This window comes from Bombus vosnesenskii, unplaced genomic scaffold (assembly GCF_011952255.1).
Source record: "Bombus vosnesenskii isolate JDL3184/JDL3185 unplaced genomic scaffold, Bvos_JDL3184-5_v1.1 scf7180000016263, whole genome shotgun sequence".
In the NCBI taxonomy this organism is placed as follows: Eukaryota; Metazoa; Arthropoda; class Insecta; order Hymenoptera; family Apidae; genus Bombus; species Bombus vosnesenskii.
The window spans coordinates 1,392,066-1,410,041 of NW_022884332.1; the positions used below are offsets into that span (position 1 = coordinate 1,392,066).

General features: G+C 40.1%; 1 protein-coding gene across 1 annotated transcript in view; it reads right to left on the reverse strand.

Moving 5' to 3' along the window:
- Window positions 1-11,851, reverse strand: part of LOC117242137 — a 163,774-nt gene extending 151,923 nt beyond the window's left edge. Inside the window, exon 1 of the mRNA XM_033508563.1 lies at window positions 11,390-11,851. The gene's annotated coding sequence lies outside the window, so the exon portion shown is untranslated. The remainder of the gene's footprint in view (window positions 1-11,389) is intronic.
- Window positions 11,852-17,976: the final 6,125 nt, after the last annotated feature.

Sequence of the window (17,976 nt, forward strand, 5' to 3'; positions counted from 1 at the left end):
AACCATAGAGTAACTATTGAGATATGTGTAATTATGTGTGCTACACTAGACGCTAGCCGCGTAGTAGTGTCACACATATACGAGTATGAGTGTAGGGAATATGTGCGTGCACAGCGTCTCGTAAAACAGGTGAATGCAACTGCGTTGGTAGCGTGCTATAGCAGATGGCGAGACAAAGAGAGTGCTGAGACGCGTGCAAATGTAATCGACGAATATCTTGTAAATCACATATTAAATAAATCTAAAACTATTTTGATATCAATCCCAAGTGTAATCTAAATGTTGTTATATATTTATTTCGGCGATTAAAATCCACAATTCACAATAGTAACACGACGCAGAAACGACGTAAAAAGAAGGACGAAAAGAGGGAGAAGAGAGAAATTATCGTACAACGTTCACGCGACAGGGACGAAGAAAAGAGCGAGCGTGGCTCGTCGACGAGCATTACAAGGTATTAGCGATTGAATATATCGCTGTGGTTCGTAACGTAGGTAGGCGCTATTAAACGTGGCAGTCGGCATATACGCGGAACAGCGTGCGCTGTACGCGCGTCGATCGCGGACCAATTATCGCACGGCACTCGTTGTTTCTACAATCGACGCAACGACACCTTCGTCGTCCGGCCGCGTCGCTGGAAATTTTTATTCTGACCACAGAGTCGGGCCGTGAATTTTTAAACGGTCTACGCTTGCACGTCGATTCGGCCGCCTCACCGTGTCCAGAATAAATTTAAATTTATTCCGACAGCATTCGATCGGTTACGCATCGCATTGATAAAATGCCCCCGACGGGGCGGCGGCTTAAATGACTTTTAAATATCATTGTTGATTATCGCGTTATTTATCAAATGAGCCGCAAGCTTTGGTTCCTGGTAAATATTCCGAATTTCGATACGAAACGCGAAGAAAAACTTAATGATAATGAGAATTTAATTACCGCATGTTTATCATACGCAACGTAAAATAATACCCGTTTTAATATTCGCAGGAAAATAATATTCGGTGGTAATTATTGGATACTTTCTTGCTGAATATTGAAAATTTCCTTGTTGTTTCTATGCTGATGTTACGATATTGACAGATTTGATACGAGAGCAACGAATTCAGAGAATCATGAAATTATGAAAAAAACGTTCTACTCATTTTTTAATGGCAAGGAATATTCTTGGATACTTTGCGAGACACCCTGAAGGATATTATATCTGTTGAGAATTTTGGATCTTAATTGCCGAAATAATGGTATAGGAACACTGAATTTACATTTAGAATTCATATTAAAATAGTTTGACTTATTTAATAAACGATCTTCAAGATCTTCGTCGATACACACTTGCACGCATCTCACGTTCTTCCATACCAGACTGTTAACTGAACAGTTTACATTCCTTTGTTTCCGAGACGCCGCGCATACACATAAAATTATCCGTACACTCATATTCACATACATGTATCACTACTACGCGGTCAATCTAGTCTAGCACATAAAATTATACATATCTCAATAATATCGTAAGAGGGAGACGAATTGTTCACTGCTAAATAGTTGAATCGTCGATAATTTCTTACTTCCAGTTTTCCGTTTCAAATTTTATTTCCCGAGAAATTTATTTTTACGTGTCGCTCTTCCAGCAAACCGACGCGACGCAATGATATTGAAAGTGCGAATTAAAATCGACGATACCATTATTCGATTAATCGACCGGGAGCCTGAATAAACGCAGAAGTCGCTATGACTGTGATTACTTTTGAAAAGACCGACGTAACATCGTTTGAATAATCTGACCATAGTCAAGCGGGAATTTTTAAGCGATCAACACGCCGACGTGGAATCGATTATCATGAAAATCGACTGGAATTTATCGTGGAACTTTGCGATTGATTTTCCCGTGCAGAAATAAAATGGTCAGTTTTTTAATTACTTCGTCCATTGTATTATTTAACATATTTGAGAAACGTTCGGTACGGTTGTTTCTTTTTCGTTCGCGATGACTTTGCTCAAAATTTCAATTTATAACGGACCGGTGAATTTTACAGCATTTTTAAAAGGTTCTTTGAATATTCAAACGAATCGCCGCTTCCGTCCAAAAAACGTTGACAAAAGCTACTTTAAACGCTCGACAAAAAATGTTCAACTCGCTCGGTGGGGTGTTTTTTTTTTTTTTTGGACGAAAATAATCGTCAATTTTCGAACATTATTCTTCACCTAAAACATCTTCACCTGAATAGATCGAGTTAAGACGGAAACTTTGTTCACCTTCGCCGAGCTGTTCCTTAAATAAAATACCAATCTCGATCTCCGCGTGACTACGAATTTCATTATTTATTATCTACACTGTCCTTTATTCGTCTATTAACTAATTCAAAATAAAGAAAAGTATAACTATCTTTTCGTTGAAATTCGATTAAACTTTAGTACCTTTCGACTAAAAGACCAATCTACTCTAAACAAATTTTATAAGCCCGGAATATTAAAAAAAAAATTATGCTGTGATTGACAGTGATAACGATATAATAGTAACTTATTTACTTCCTCACGGTAATATTTCTCGTAGTCCTCGGAAATCTTTATTCTTCGTACTTCTTCCTTCTTCCAGCGCCACTACGATATTTCCTCTTTAACGTTTAGTCGACAAATACGACGAGCTCTTCACTGACCCTATATATTATACAAGGAAACACAGAAGTTCCGTATCGACTTAAAAGTGGGGGAAAGAGGGTTTCCGTTAGAAATGGACAGCATCTGCGTCCTCGAATAGATCGCAGAACGGGGAAATAACGTTCTACATTTAGGAATGGCTCGAAAATTTATGCTCGAACCTCGAGAACCCTTCTGGTGTCGCTTTATTAAAGACGAGTCGCGAGAAACGATAATGGACGTGACGAAGGATAAATCAGAAGGGGCAGAGAAAAGAGTGGAAAGGGGCGACGATGGCGTGGAGTAAATGACAGGATCCGCTGTGCCCGCGAAACAACGTGGAACGCGATATAATGACGGGTTCGATGACAAGCGCGAAACCGCAATGACAATTATTCCGCGACGTTTCGCGGTTTAACGCACGACCTCCACTTCCTCAGTCGTTTCAACTGGTTCCGTTTCAAACTGTTTGCTGTCGCACTTGCGGTGTCGGAAATGGGACGAGTATCGCGGTAACGAGAATTATAGTATTTGTTGCGCCAGATTGGCTGACATAAGACGGTATGCAAATAAGGATGCTGAGATTACGGGAATTCTGATCCAACTCCGAGGGCATGTTCTGCGATTCGTGAGTAAAATCCTTCGCGATTCGTGACTAGCGAAATGTTAATTAGCCGAACAATTTCATATAAATCTTTCCTCGCGCGTTAACCGAATGCTGTCTTGACTATAATTTTTTATAATCGCGGAATACCAAGTTGATAAAAATAGATCGATCTTGGCTAAGATTTCAGTTCTTAAGAATAGAAATACGATATACGTAATTCATTTGTAAGAGAAATAAAACGACACGTACGAAAGTGAGAAATGTTTAACTAGAGAAATTATTGTATTACGTCGAAGAGGTTGACTGACGGTCAACAGAACTTGAATGCGTAGAACGTGGATGAAACTTTAATATCCTAATGTTTGCTCGACATTTGATACAAGAGTAATGAAACTTAGCGTTAGATTTATTGGTTGATAGAATCTTAAGGTTAACCTGGCGAGGAATAAGTTAACGATAGCGCAGACAGGACAGTTTATCGTATAAATAATTGGGAGTAATCGAACCGGCACTCGACATTTAATCGAATCAAACATCCAATAATCGATATTTGAACAACTGGCACTCCACTCTATCGAGCAACTTATTTGAACCAATTCAGCCCTACGGATCTACCCATTGCAAACGAGATGCAATATAAATTCACACGTCAAATCGATCACCGTTCAACGAATATCGAAATCAAGTATCTGACAAGAGTAACCGCGATATTGCGAAATTAACGAAATGTTCCCAAATAACGGCGATCGATACGACCCTTCGCTTTTTTACATTTTTACGCAACGAATATGCCGAATCGAAGATTACGGTTGTCGATACGTTGATAATTTGTAAAAAAAAAAAAAAACGACGGTGCACCGGTTAGTCAGTTGCGATAAAATTTATGCAATTTTGATGAACGTACGTTCGCCGATTCTGTTTGCTTGGGAACAAATTGCAGGAAAAAACATACACAGTAAGCGCGTCGGGGCTTTGTAAATATTTAACAACGGGGCAAACAATCGGAATCGAGATTCAATTTATTACATCGATGCAGGGAAAAGCACGCGATGCAATATGCACAGCGACATAAATACCGGTATTTCGTTGCTAAGCGAATTGCGATCTAATTTCAGAATGTTTCACTTCTACGCTAATTATTGCCGTACGAATGTCGCGTAAATTATATTTAAATATTATTATACACCGTTTCATCTCTATCGGTTAAGTGTCGAATCGTTTAATTACATCGGTAAGCTTTTTTCGCTCAAAGAAAATTACTTTCCACCTTTTTATCTCTGCAATATTATTCTCAACTTATTATCCTTTCACTGGATATTACGAGATAATATGGTGGTGGTGTGCTATATGGTGAATCATAAGTCGTTTGCCAATTCAAATATCGAATTTATTTATCTCGCGCATGATCGGATTTCGTATTTGATTTAGCATAGTAGATTTCAATTTTTTAAATAGAGATACCATTGTATTTTACGATTATTAATTCATGCTTCTATTAACTATATAATTCCCCACTGCGTGTCGATAACGCGACTTAAAAGAAACGATTAGTTAGCAAAATTGAACGATTTGAAAAGAAGCAAAGATTTTTCGATTTCACATAACAAATTGTTTAAAAGTCAAAACGCTTGTGATTCAGACTTGACAAATAATCAACTATCCATAATGTACAATTCCACAGTTCGACTTCGTGTTATTACAAACCGCGAGATCGAACATGATTTTACGTTCGTGATTTAAGGTTAAGCTACTCGATCCGCTGGTCGCCACGCTGCAAAGTCGCGAGCGTTCTCTTAATTTCGTTCGGACCTAGTCCAACGAAGTTCCGGCCGCGAAGAAAACAAAACACGAGATTCGCGACCGCAGTTAAACTAGAAGTTAACTTCGTTCCCAAAGGGAGACTGTTTAAATCTGTAGCGAAGCTACGAGCGCCAGCCAAGGCCATTAAGACGTCAGAGAACTGTAAAGTCCGTTTCGAGGTATCAAGAGATTGGGTGCAATTTGCACCCAAGGATAATCGCGATACGACGTTCAAGCCGGAAATTAACAATCGTGCCGGACTGTTGCTCGAAACTCGACCCACAAACCTCTGATATTTATGTCCCGTTAAATATTATTCCGGAATTCACGATAAAATGCTAGCTAATTGCTATAATCGTTGACACGTCGCTATGTTGATATCAATTCGAAATCAACATGATATTCGAAATGGTTTCTGCGTCGCGCAGGGAAACCTAACAGGAACTACAAATCTTAATGATAAACTAGGCGACTTAATTAATCACCATATGATTGATTACGTTACTATGATTTCACTTCCACTCGAGATTTCACTCGACGATTACTCCGCGGCTGGCAAGTGTCTTGGAATTACATGACGCATATGCTTTTCGAAACTTCCAAGAGGATAACGTCAGAAAGACTTTCTCCCCTATTCTCGCTTAGCGAAAAGCTCTTAACACGATAGCGAACACTAATGCAATTCTAGCGAGCAATTCGCGATAGAGTTAGGCGTTCGATGATCAATTTCTGACGATCCAACGCTCAATGTACCGTCCGTTCTAAGCTTTCTCTTCCACTACGTTCTTCTTTTTTCTCTCTGACTCTTCTTTTAGATGATGTTACTTGCCATGACGTTAGCTTTCCATTTTCGTACCTAAACTCACACGTACTCCGTCCTTATGGGATGAAGTTATCCCGACAGTTCGCCAACTTTTGTCTGTCTGGGAAAGTAACATATTTCATAAATTCTTGGAAACGGACCCTACCAAACGAGCAGTCGCTTCTACTGTGCGTAATCTGATACAACGAATCGCAGAAGTATTTTTCGTATCCTTTTAATTATTCGACTCGAATAATTAATATATATATATGGAGTCTCGTTTAATTATTCGTTAAAATATTATTCAAAAACCTTTATCAACAGGAATATATAGTATGATAAATAATCTCGCGATTGATGTATTATTTACTCAAAAATAATAATTTATCGCGATATACCTGGAAACGTAAATAAACCGTCAGCCATTCAACGTCAAACTTTAGATTCTTTGCATCCGATTTAAATAAAATATAATCTATAAAACGAAAATATTTTCCCTTAAAATATCGTAAAACGGAAATCCTCTGCATACTGTAAACGCTGATGTTATTACCAAGATCTTATATTTCACAAAAACCTTCCAACTTTCTGAATCGATACCAAAGAAACTATCGTATAAAGCCAATTCCGAATTTTTTCTTAATTTCGCGGAACCTGTTACATCGAGGATGTGAAACGGGAAAATTTGAACCTCGGGGATAGGCCAAGCGGCGCAATTTGCACTCGGCGATAATCGCGGCGCATTTGCACGTTACCGTGTACCCGATAACGTTAACGAGGTTGTCGCAGGTTCACGCACGTCGTGCCTAAGTAAATTGGCGGGCAAACGTTCGGCAAGCCCCGGCAAACCGGCCAATTCGATTGCGGAACACGTAACGGAGAGTTCGAGGGGATGCGGAATCGATAATCGAGTCGAGCCATGGCATTTCGTTGCACCCTATTCCCGATTTTTTTCTACCTCGGACCACCCCATTCACGATTTTCACCCCTTGAATGAAAATTTAATTCATCCGCGTAACCGATGTAAATCGCGATACTCATCGGCTGAGTGACGATCGGCAGTATTAAGTTCGGTTAATTTAAAGTTACGTTTACTAACGATATTCTAGATATTTTCTCTATTAAAGTATCCTGCAATGATTACGTACTGAATAAATTTAAATTGTTACACGACAAACGCGAAAACGATCGTTTCGCTTGATTCGTATTATACAAAATTTCTTCCGATCGTAATAATCGTATTTTTCATCCTGTATGGAGCATAAATTAAATAAATTGACTATATCGTCGTATTACTATTTATGCTTTTATCGTTCCAATAGTAAGTATCGTCAGAAGTCACGAAGAGTAAAACTAACTTGCGATCGTCGTTATGGAAAAGTGAAAAATATAGCGATTACACAAGAATGGATTAGAAAGGAGCAAGAATTTTCTTTGTTTTTGCAGAATATACAATTGCAGTAGCCAATCTTCGCATACGCTTTTATCCTATACGGCATTTTTTTATATACACTACTTTCTACGTACATACGATAAAGCTTGTACATACAAAGTTGAGATTTTCTTGCAACTGACCATCAACCAGTTGCAATTAAATTCCAGCTCGCGTTCGTCTTCTTCCTCTTTTACGTAAATAGAAGGTAAACGTTATATGACTGTTCCTGTTCGTACTAATCTAACCCGTTCAATATGATTTAGCGTAGGCAGACACGTTCTATCCGCGAAGAAAGACGATATCGAGACCAGTTGGAATTCAAGTTCTTGCAGCGTGTACGTCGCTGAAACAAGGGGCAAAATATTGCCACCGAGTGAAAGTGATCAAACTAGAAGAACAAAAATCTTTGCCGGTATCAAATATTCAACTGGAAACAAACAGAAGGCGAGAACGCTTGTAATTAAACGCGATAAATCCCACCAATTTGTTTGTCGCTCAAAATCGTTCGAGTTAAACCGATTAAAGGGCTTGTTTTCGCGTAAACGTCGCGTCGAGCAGAAGAGCTGGAAATGGGGTAACGATGGTTCGTAAAACACAACGAACAACATAGAGCACGCGGTCGTAGAAGTTAAATTGCGATCGCGCCTAGGGAAAGAGTTCGCGAAATCACATTGACCCAGTTCCTTTCTTTCTCACCCTTTTGTCCGTGGTCGAGCCGCGCATACCGGCCACGCGACTGACGTACGTACGAAACTTGGCCGTATACACATACGCATAGACGCGTGCACGCGTGTATATACACGTAGGATAGGAGAGGTACTATTAGCCGCACAGGTACGTAGCCGCACATTCCTGCGGTTTCAACAACATAACCGGATTACACGGCTTGCATAGGTGAATTAGCAGGCAAATGTTCGGTAAATTCGTTCATTGGCATCTGGCCTCGTCGATTCGCGCCCCGTATCCTGCTTCCGGTTTATATTCGTCATGATTAGACCGTGAATTTTTATACATTCACGGGAAATGTAACAATTGGAGAAAAGAAGCTGCGCAGCATACGAGTAATATACGAAGATACATGAAATATCCAAAGAAGAGTGGAAGAAATTTCTGTCTGGATTCTACGTTTCATTCGATTTTTATATATGTTCGAAGGAAAATTTGGAAACGCGAAGCTGCGCAGAATACGCGTAACACGTGCAAATACGTAAAATATTCAAATTAGAGCGAAACGCGATTCCGCTTGGATTCTAGCTTTTTGATGTGTTGGCAAAAATACGAAGTAAACCGGGATCGCTCTCTAGAAAAGTAGGATTGTAACTGATCGATTTATTATCACGTTTTTCAGTTGCTTGTTCAAACTTTTCGCCTCAGCACCCACTCGACATACACAAGTTTTTCGTGCTCGTCGCTACTAACATACGGATATTTATGCAGATTCGTATTTTAGCGAACACGACTGAAAAATAGGGCTCGGACGAAGATTTGTTTGGATCAGGTTTTTAAATTACGAAGGGCACTCGAGAACTTTAGCGGTAAAAATGTGGATTAATTATGCTAACGCGAAGCATCTCTGTACAAGGTTTTTCTCAGTATGGAATCCACTTCTTCGGTGGAAATGAAAACGGAAATAAAAGCAGTTCGTACGTTCGAGTGTCTTTTATTACAGAGACTTCTCTCGGTTATGGTTTGAGTAAATAAGTATCGGGTTAAGTGAATTTTGTTCGTTCATTTTCATAGAAAACGCGTGATTTATGAAAATCGTGATTTACGAACATCAAAATGGCAAACTGTTATCAAAATGGCAAGAAATATGTACACGATAATGTTAACTAAGTTTTAAATTCAGATAAACCTTCGCTTTGTATTTTCTTTCTTATTTTATTATGCGCATTACGTAACTTTAGAACGAACTTTGTCAATTATTGGTTTGGAAACTAAGTGATTGCGGATTTTGTCATTAGGTGGTAAATCCGCGTTGCCAGCCCAATAGAACAACAAGTAATATTGTAACTCTGAAACGTTTAGTAAAAAGATCTTTCAACTCTTAGTCTAGAAGGAAATAAAATTCTAAATGAAATAAATACTATTAATACTTGTTGCTACAACCGACAGCTAACTTTTATCATATAGGATTTCATGCGAGCGCATACATATGTGCAAACACGTGCGTTCATTTGTTTCTCAGATTTATTCTTCGAGAACGGGGACACTACCCAATGAAAATTTATCGTGTCGCGTCGCTTTAGCTTGACAAAAGGAACCATCTTCTTTCTTGTTACGCGACGCGCCGGTGTTGTTTCAACGTACACATGCAAGAAGCAGCATCAAGGAAGAGTAACTTTATACATTTGAAATATTCCTACTATTACGGATAGTATATGAAATCATAATTTCAACGGAAACTGCATAGCTCCCGAGAGTACCTTTACGTGATGGAAGCAATAACTTGTTGGCGAGGAAAAGCGTAAAAATTTCAATATTTCCGACAACATTTTGGAACAAGTGTTAAATTGTAAACTAGTCCTACAGGAGGAATAAGCGAAACGTGTTTGGCGAGTAACCTGTGACTAACTAGAAACGCAATATTAGAATAAATGAACGAACCTTATATAAGAAAATACAACTGACTTTATTCTGGCATTCTTCTGGTATTAACGAACCAAACGCGAAATTCAATTTCTCCTGTTATGGATAAAACGTTAAAAATGGTTCAAGCGTACGAGCGAATTAAATAAAGTTCCAAAACGTAATTACGTTTGTAAATTTCCGTCAAGCTACTTCGAAACGAAACGAAACTCCACGTATTATATATCACCAGGTTTCCAGCGCCCCTTATTAATTTTCCACCTCGTACGGTTCGTATATCAAAATTATCAAATACAGTTCCATTGCCGCAGAAAGTTACTTTCCAGCGAACGGAAATAATTCTCCGCTTATTTAATTACTTGTCGGGTTGTCTGCTCGACTCCTTATCGTTTTCGATTATCGAGAAAAACTTATACTTACAATTACCTACTTATAACTGGTCAATTTAGTCATTCGAGTAATATGAAATTCAAACTAATCGACTCTATCCGGATTGGTCGTTTGGTTCCTAAAGAATATATTCCTGTTATAACGAATAAGCAATAAAATTAAGATTCTACGCGAAAACGGATGCATTAGATCGTTTATTTAACGTAGAAACATTTGTTTTCAGTTTCGCGTGATTTTCATTAAGAAAAGATTGTCCATAGTTTAGCACGTACAGTGTACGAAAGTTAAATAAAATTAATTGATTTCGTAATTTTTGTATTATTCAACGGTAACTTTACTTTGGACTTTGTTATTTTGATTATTTTTATATCATTTTTTATATTCTATTCTTCCCATTAAACTTGGTATTTCGAACGAATTATTTCTACGCGATTATTATTATCGAGAACGAATTATTACACGTAATTACATATTCCAATGTATGTTAATACGAACAGACACTGTAACGAAAGAGATAGAATCAATTATGTATTACGTGCGACAGTTATTTCTATACAGCATTAGTTACGTTAATTCAAAGAATTTATTTCGGTATCCGCGTTATGGTCTATAACCCGGAATTCGTGTATAACGCGAAACGTAAAAATAAAGTTTCGCGTTATAGGAGGTCCCAGTGTATATTCCGTTCTAAAACTTAAATCCGCTATACGGTGACGGTAAAGCTAAAACTTTTTCACGATACGAAACTGACTGGTGCAGCTCGTTCGTCAACCATCCATCATGATTTAATCCACCACGGATTTTTATACATTTATAGGAAATTTAAAAATACAAAATTGTATATAACATGAAAAATATATAAAATATCCACAGAGTATAGCGGTGTATAATACACGATAGATAAAACAGTTTTCTGCCGAGCGTTTGCCCTTTTAATAATATTCTCCAACACGCAGATTTGCATAAAAATCCGCAGTCTAATCACGATAACGAAACTGATAGACGATAAAGGATTCGGTGACGTCACGAAACTACCATCTCGAAAACTATAACAGCACTTGCAGTACGGTCGTGCATCAAAAGTTCCGGTTGCAAGAGCCATTAAACTTTATCATGCTGTTTGACTCACCGTTTCTTCGAGCTGGCTAAAGGAATTCCTCCCCCGGCGTTCTCCTCCGCTCCTTTCTTCTCACTCACTCACTCTCTCTCTCTCTCTCTCTCTCTCTCTCTCTTTCTCTCAACCGTTTCGCTTGCACAGCATGTAACACATAAGATTGTTTTGCACCTGCGGCACTGGAAATGCTACTTAAAATTTGTCGACTTCGTGCGACACTTCTTTCAGCTGCAACACACCGAAACGACACACTGAAAACACGGAACGGTTCGAAAGATTCGCTGGCAAACGCCGTTGACACGCGACTGGAAGCTTCGATCGAGGCGTACGCGATTCCAACGAGCGACCAAAGACGCTCGAGGTCATAGGATATTCGTGCGACGATTTGGAAACATTTCGACGTTTCGTGTTAGAAAGTAAGGCGCTGACGCAGAAATGTTTTCGAGAACACGCGACGACTGACAACAAGTGATCTAACGCTGTGGAATCGATGATCGAAAAGACCTCTAGGGGACGAGCCTGGGTTAACGCGCCGTCAAAATTCAGTTAGAACGCACGTAGCGTCGTGTTTTCTATAATACGATACGCCTATAATGTCTTTTGTGTATTTTACGAATAGTCGTTCGAAAAGTCGCGAGTATGGAGTATTTTTAACGTTACGTATCGTTGTATAGCAGTATAATGATAAACTGTACGATAACTGTACATGGAAATGTGTATTGTATCACATTTTCATGATATTTTGATGTATTGTATTTTACATCAAAAGGGATATATAAAAGATTACGTAAAACTACGCATATAGAAGATAACAAATAGAATTCAAGATAATTTTCAAGATATATTTGCAGAATACAAACGAACTTGGATACGTCGAAAAAGAGTGACCAGAAGAAGCTTCGAGATTGAAATTCTCGATTATTTATCCCGTGATATATAGTATATTTTCCATAAAAATGTACGGAAGGTTCACGACGGGGTAAACAAGTAGAGTTTAACGAAACTTTGAAAATAGAAAATCTATAGAATAGAAAATAATTCTTTGGAATAATACTTTGAAAAATTCAATGACCAGAAGAAGAAGCTTCGGTATCCTAGGATTGTGCATTTAGGACGTATATATCACGATAAAATATCATATAATTTGCATAAGAAGAAATAAGAGTAACGTAAAATTCGCAACGTATTACGCAACCTACGTGAAACGAAGTAAGAATATACAAATAAAATGCAATTAAACTTGAGAAAATATCCCATTTTAAGATGATCGGATACCTCGATATCACGAGAGAAACCTAAAATCGCACGATCGGAACGTGTTGTCCCTTGCCCCGAAAGGAATTGCCGCAGAAGATTTCCGCGGATTTAAACCGCACGCAAGAGTGGATTTGCAAACGGAGGGGAAATCCTAGTATCAAAGAGGAATCGGAGTCTCCTTCATCCCACGAAGATTTCCGCCTCTTTCGTGCTTCCCGCGATACGTTATGTCGTGTAACATCGTGCAGCCACTCCTGTCGTGAGCCGACAAAGTCCCCGATTTTTGCTGGCCCAGATCTTAAAGGTGAGCGCGAAAACTGGTAGCCAGCGACTCGAACTGGAAACGAACAACCGGCGCGAATGTTCTTGCACAACCTTTCTCGGATTTATCGAAGAAAACCGCGTCAGTTTCCCGCGCCGGAGCATGTTTCACCGTATTGTAATCCGAACGAACGATTTATTCGAGATTTTAATCTTTATACGTATCGATATAATATGCTTCGTGTACGTTTCGTGTATTACAATTACTTCGAGTATGATTTTATCGGAAATTACCTTAATTGGTTACTAAAGAAAAAATCAACGCCGATTGCACCGGAATAAAATTCGCAATATTGCGTTGCCATACGAGGCGTAATTGAAGACACGATTAGCAGACAAGCGAAACAACATCGATCGATTACCCAACGGTTAAACACTGATTTAAACGGATTTAATTACGAAGATTTCATCTGTTGCGATAAAATATTCGTTTTACACGATCAAACAACGTGGTCAATTTTTTCCAAGCAGCATCGTTCGCCTTCCATTGAACCGCACGATGGAAATCACGGTCGAACGATTAGCAACGATAACCAGCCTAATTCCTCCGCGTGGCCTGTAAACCAATCGATCATCTGCAGCCAATCAGATTTCGCGTAACTGGTGCTTGACCAAACAAATTATTTCCCGCCGATTACAGCTACGTACATCGCGCCCCCGCAACGATCATCCGGCGCGTCTAATTCAGTTGAATCGTTCGATTAAATTGCACGCAAATCGCGAACCGCGGTCGAGGTTTTCAGTCCACCGTCATTTCGAACAATTTCCTTCGTGGTCGCGTTACGCTGCGATCCAACGGCTGAGTCCGTGGTGTTGATGCAGTGTCATCAGGATAGCGGGGAAAGAGTTATGCCTCGTTTAACATCCAACGAACTGACTATTAGCGGCACAATGCCCGTCATCAATTGGTCGTGACGGCCTACGTTTAGCATCGCGCGTCTTTCTCGCCGTTTAATCGCTGTTGGTTTAAAGTTGGTCGAAAGATCATCGAGAAAAGTGTCGAAGAACAGGTGGTTTACGTGCTTCGGTTTACGTTTTACAATAACGATGGGGAATTTATGGTTACACAAAGTGTAGAACGATGGAAAATTTACGATTGCACGAAGGATGGAACAGTTGGCACTATAAGCGGATGATGTTATGCGTCGAACGAAATAAATTTTTTAAGTGAGTCTTCATAGAGTCTTTGTTCTCAAAGAGGAAGTAAATTTGGAATATTCCCATGATTTTACGTGACATGTACATATACCGATTTCATACTAATGAAAAGCACACGAAGGATATCAAGGCCGTCGATTTTACGTGTGTACTATATGTTTAAACTCCTCCAAGATGCAATATCATTTTTAATTGCAAAGACAAGAATCGTAGAACATCGACCTCGATCGTACTCGAACATACGCGCGCACGCACGCGCATACACACGCCAATAAAGATATTTATCCGCCCGGCAATTTGAAAAAGCAATCTCCTCGAAAAAAAAACAAAAAAAAAAAAGAAGAAAAACAAATCACCGCACGAACTATCCAGTTAATACCACTTTTCCAACAATCACCTATCCCAACTCCTCTTCAAAAATCACAAGTCGCGCTCCGCGTGAGTCGAACGATCGAAGCTGCGCTGCCGGAATTCTCTCATTACAGCTATTTACATTTCGACGCCGTTCCTCTAAATCTTCGCGTCGCACATACCACTGGCAAGATGTTTCTCGTGGCAAGATTTCCGGACTACGGTGAAACGTTGGCGGCGCGAGGCAATCGAATCGCCGTGCAGGCAAATCGAATCGGAAACACGCGGGACCGGAAGACGTCGCAGACGACGACGGAGGCTACGATCACCGTGATTTCTCGTCTACCTTCGGGATTCCCAGTGTCATCGGCACCGTGTTTCCGTTTCAGTATCCGACAAGCGTACGTTCAACGTCACACGTGACACTGAATGACACGCGAACGAACACGGTCGATCGTTTCCTGTACAGAGCTTGGCTCCAGATGGAGGTCTACCGAGACACTGACGACTGCTCTCGCCACGAGGACATTCCCCGATTCTCAGGTGAACCGACGAGAGAGAAACCAGAAGACAGAGGGAGAAGGAGAGGAGAAAGAAAGGATCGCCGTTCCCGATCGTACCTTCCACTCTTTCTCGGACGCACCTTCTGCCCCGCACGTGCGTCCGTCTCTGTTTCACTCGCGCGAGATTTTCACGATTTTCTCCTTTCTCCGTTCCACCGTTACGGTCCCATGCCACGAACACGCGTGGGAGAGGGAGAGAGTGAGAGGTTACCGTGAATGATTCCGCGGAGGCTTGGCTGCCGCTGTTGCTTCATGCACGCGTAAAATTTGTACCGGGGAATAATTGCCGGTTTTAACGGTGACGCGATGATCTTCGCGATTGCGAAGGTTGCGCGTGCAATTCTGGTCGTTGATTCGTTTCGTGTGGGTGACGTGTGTGCGAGAGAAAATCGTAACGCCTAAGATCCTCTGTTTTTCATTTATGGTGGCAAAGTGGAGAGAAGAGTAATGAGGTAAACGAGGATTATTAACATTTTTTTTATCGATCGATTGATCGTACAGTTTGCTTTTGCTTGTCGCGTGCATCTCTACGTATATCGTAGCGAATGCGCGCGATAAACTTCCTTCCTCGACCATGACTTGCTGGCAAAATTTCGAATTGCCCGTTCGTGCGTTCAGACGTGTGCTATCGCACATGGTATGTACTAACTATGTGCAAAATTTGAACTAAATAGCCGACCCAAGCATGCGCTCTTCTCGTAGAATCCTAGCATTCCATTTTCCAGTATATAATGCTAATAATGACAAACACGTTTTACGTACGTTCGTAACGTCTGGCGAGAATCGTGAAGAAATTTATTGGACTGGTTTCAAAGCCACCATTGAATAGGGATTAGAAAACCAATATGATATATCGAGGTTCTCAAAATTTCATCTTACGAAAATATTTATAGCGTGTTCCATCGGTATTTCTAATTTCAAGTTTGTTCTACGACGAACCTCTCTTTGTCAGGACACCGTGATCGCATTTGTTTCGTTGAAACGGTCAGACGATTTCACAATGCAACCGAATTGTTGCGTTTGGAAATATTGATTTTGCCGTTGATAACGAACGAAGACACGCGTAGATGAACCAAACGACCGATCGTTAAGCGTATCAGATATACAGCGCTAGTTGATTGCCATAGCGTAATTTACGATTTGCGAAACAATCCTGGCAACATTCTGAATCTATCGATTGATAGACATGCGTCGAACCAGCGATTCGAAGAATTCTAAGCATTCGACAAATATGTTGCGTTGGATGCACGTCGATTTCAACAATCTGCGTATGGTTTCTTAAGGTCGTTTAAAACGCGAATTAATAAATTCCGACAAGGAGCTCGTTACACGATCGTTAGTAATTAATGGTCGTTAAGGCGGTACAAATAAGCGTGTTCGTAGAAAACGCGAAGGCGACCTTTGCCGTTAATTTCGTTTGCACAATTGCGATTCGCCAAAGGAAGTAGGCTCCTTTTTCCGATGCAACAACATTCTTGTTGCGAGATGACCTGAAATACCGTACCTTCGCTGGAATCTACCTCGCGTGGCATTACGTCGCACCGTTGGATTCTTAGCGGAATGCTCTTTGGAAATCGTATTCGAACGTAGATTCACGATCTAGCACGACTTTTAAAATTGGTCAAAAAATAGAAAATGTCAAGATGCAGATCGTTCGAAGTATTTGTAATTTCTCGAATGGTATTTCAACGTTTCATATTTTACATTTTTATTATCGTTTTTGTTTCGTTTGATTTGAAATTCAAGTGTAACCGATTAAAAACGCCTCGTTATGCGCATACTTCTACACGACTCGTTGCAACATTTTTGAGAAATTTACGATCTATGATCTACGGTGTGACTACTCGCGGAGAAACCTCGCGAAAGATTATCTCGGTTACTTTGGTTCTTACTATAAAACGTATCTGGAAACTTGAGCACTTTCAACAGCAGAATATCGTAGAAGGTCCGTAACTGTAAAACCAATGATTTGAATTAGGTCTGGACTATGTTACGTTTCTGCATTTTACGAGTCTTTTGTCTACGAACGAGTCTACGACGAATCCTAAATGCAAGATCGTATCTTAATTAACGTGCATTTTAGCACAAGACCCTGAGATTGAAGTATAAAATAACGGAATATATGCAGAAAGAAGTAATCAGAAAATCTACCATTTCGAATTAACCATCCACGGTAAAATCCTTCAAAAATATGCCTACTCGTTTCGTAGCTTATCTGAATTTCGGCTACTGTTTACCAAACTCGTTTCAATTCGCGATAAAGCTAAACATAAATTTGATTCTTAATGGAACATCGATAAGGACTCGGAGCGGATATTCGGATAAAATCCTACCGCGTGGTCGAAACAGTACGACCCGTAATAAAGCCAAAGAAATTTATTCAACAATTTCTGTCGTAACATAGGACCTTGATACAAAATTCAACTCGAACCTCGCCGTACAAACGATGGACTCGAACGCGTAAAAAGTTGCAGTCACTTAGATAAGCGACTCGGTTAATTAAATCGGGAACCTCCGGACCGGTTTCCCTTTCAAGAAATCAAGATCACGCTTTCTCCGCGCGGCAGCGGCTACTAACCTTGGCGTATCCGTTTCCTGGACGAAAGTTCCGATGCGGAGAGTATCGCTTCTTCGACGGCCGGATGCAGTTGCAAAGTATAAATTGCGAAGCGACTGCGACAATTAACGAGGCAAGACAACCACGACGATGGTTACACTGGCGAGCCTATTAACGTGACGCTGTACCTTCGACCCACCTGGAGCCGTTCTCTTCGAGTCAGCGTACAATCGCCGCACCTGAGATCACCATTAACTTCGAGAATGACTATACCGGTGCTTAAGCTCGTTTTAAAAACGACGTAAGTATGTAGTAAAGTATCGCGAGTACCGAAATGTAAATAAGTAAGGAGAATGCGAATAGACGCGAGAAAAATGCGTTTACGCGCTATATAT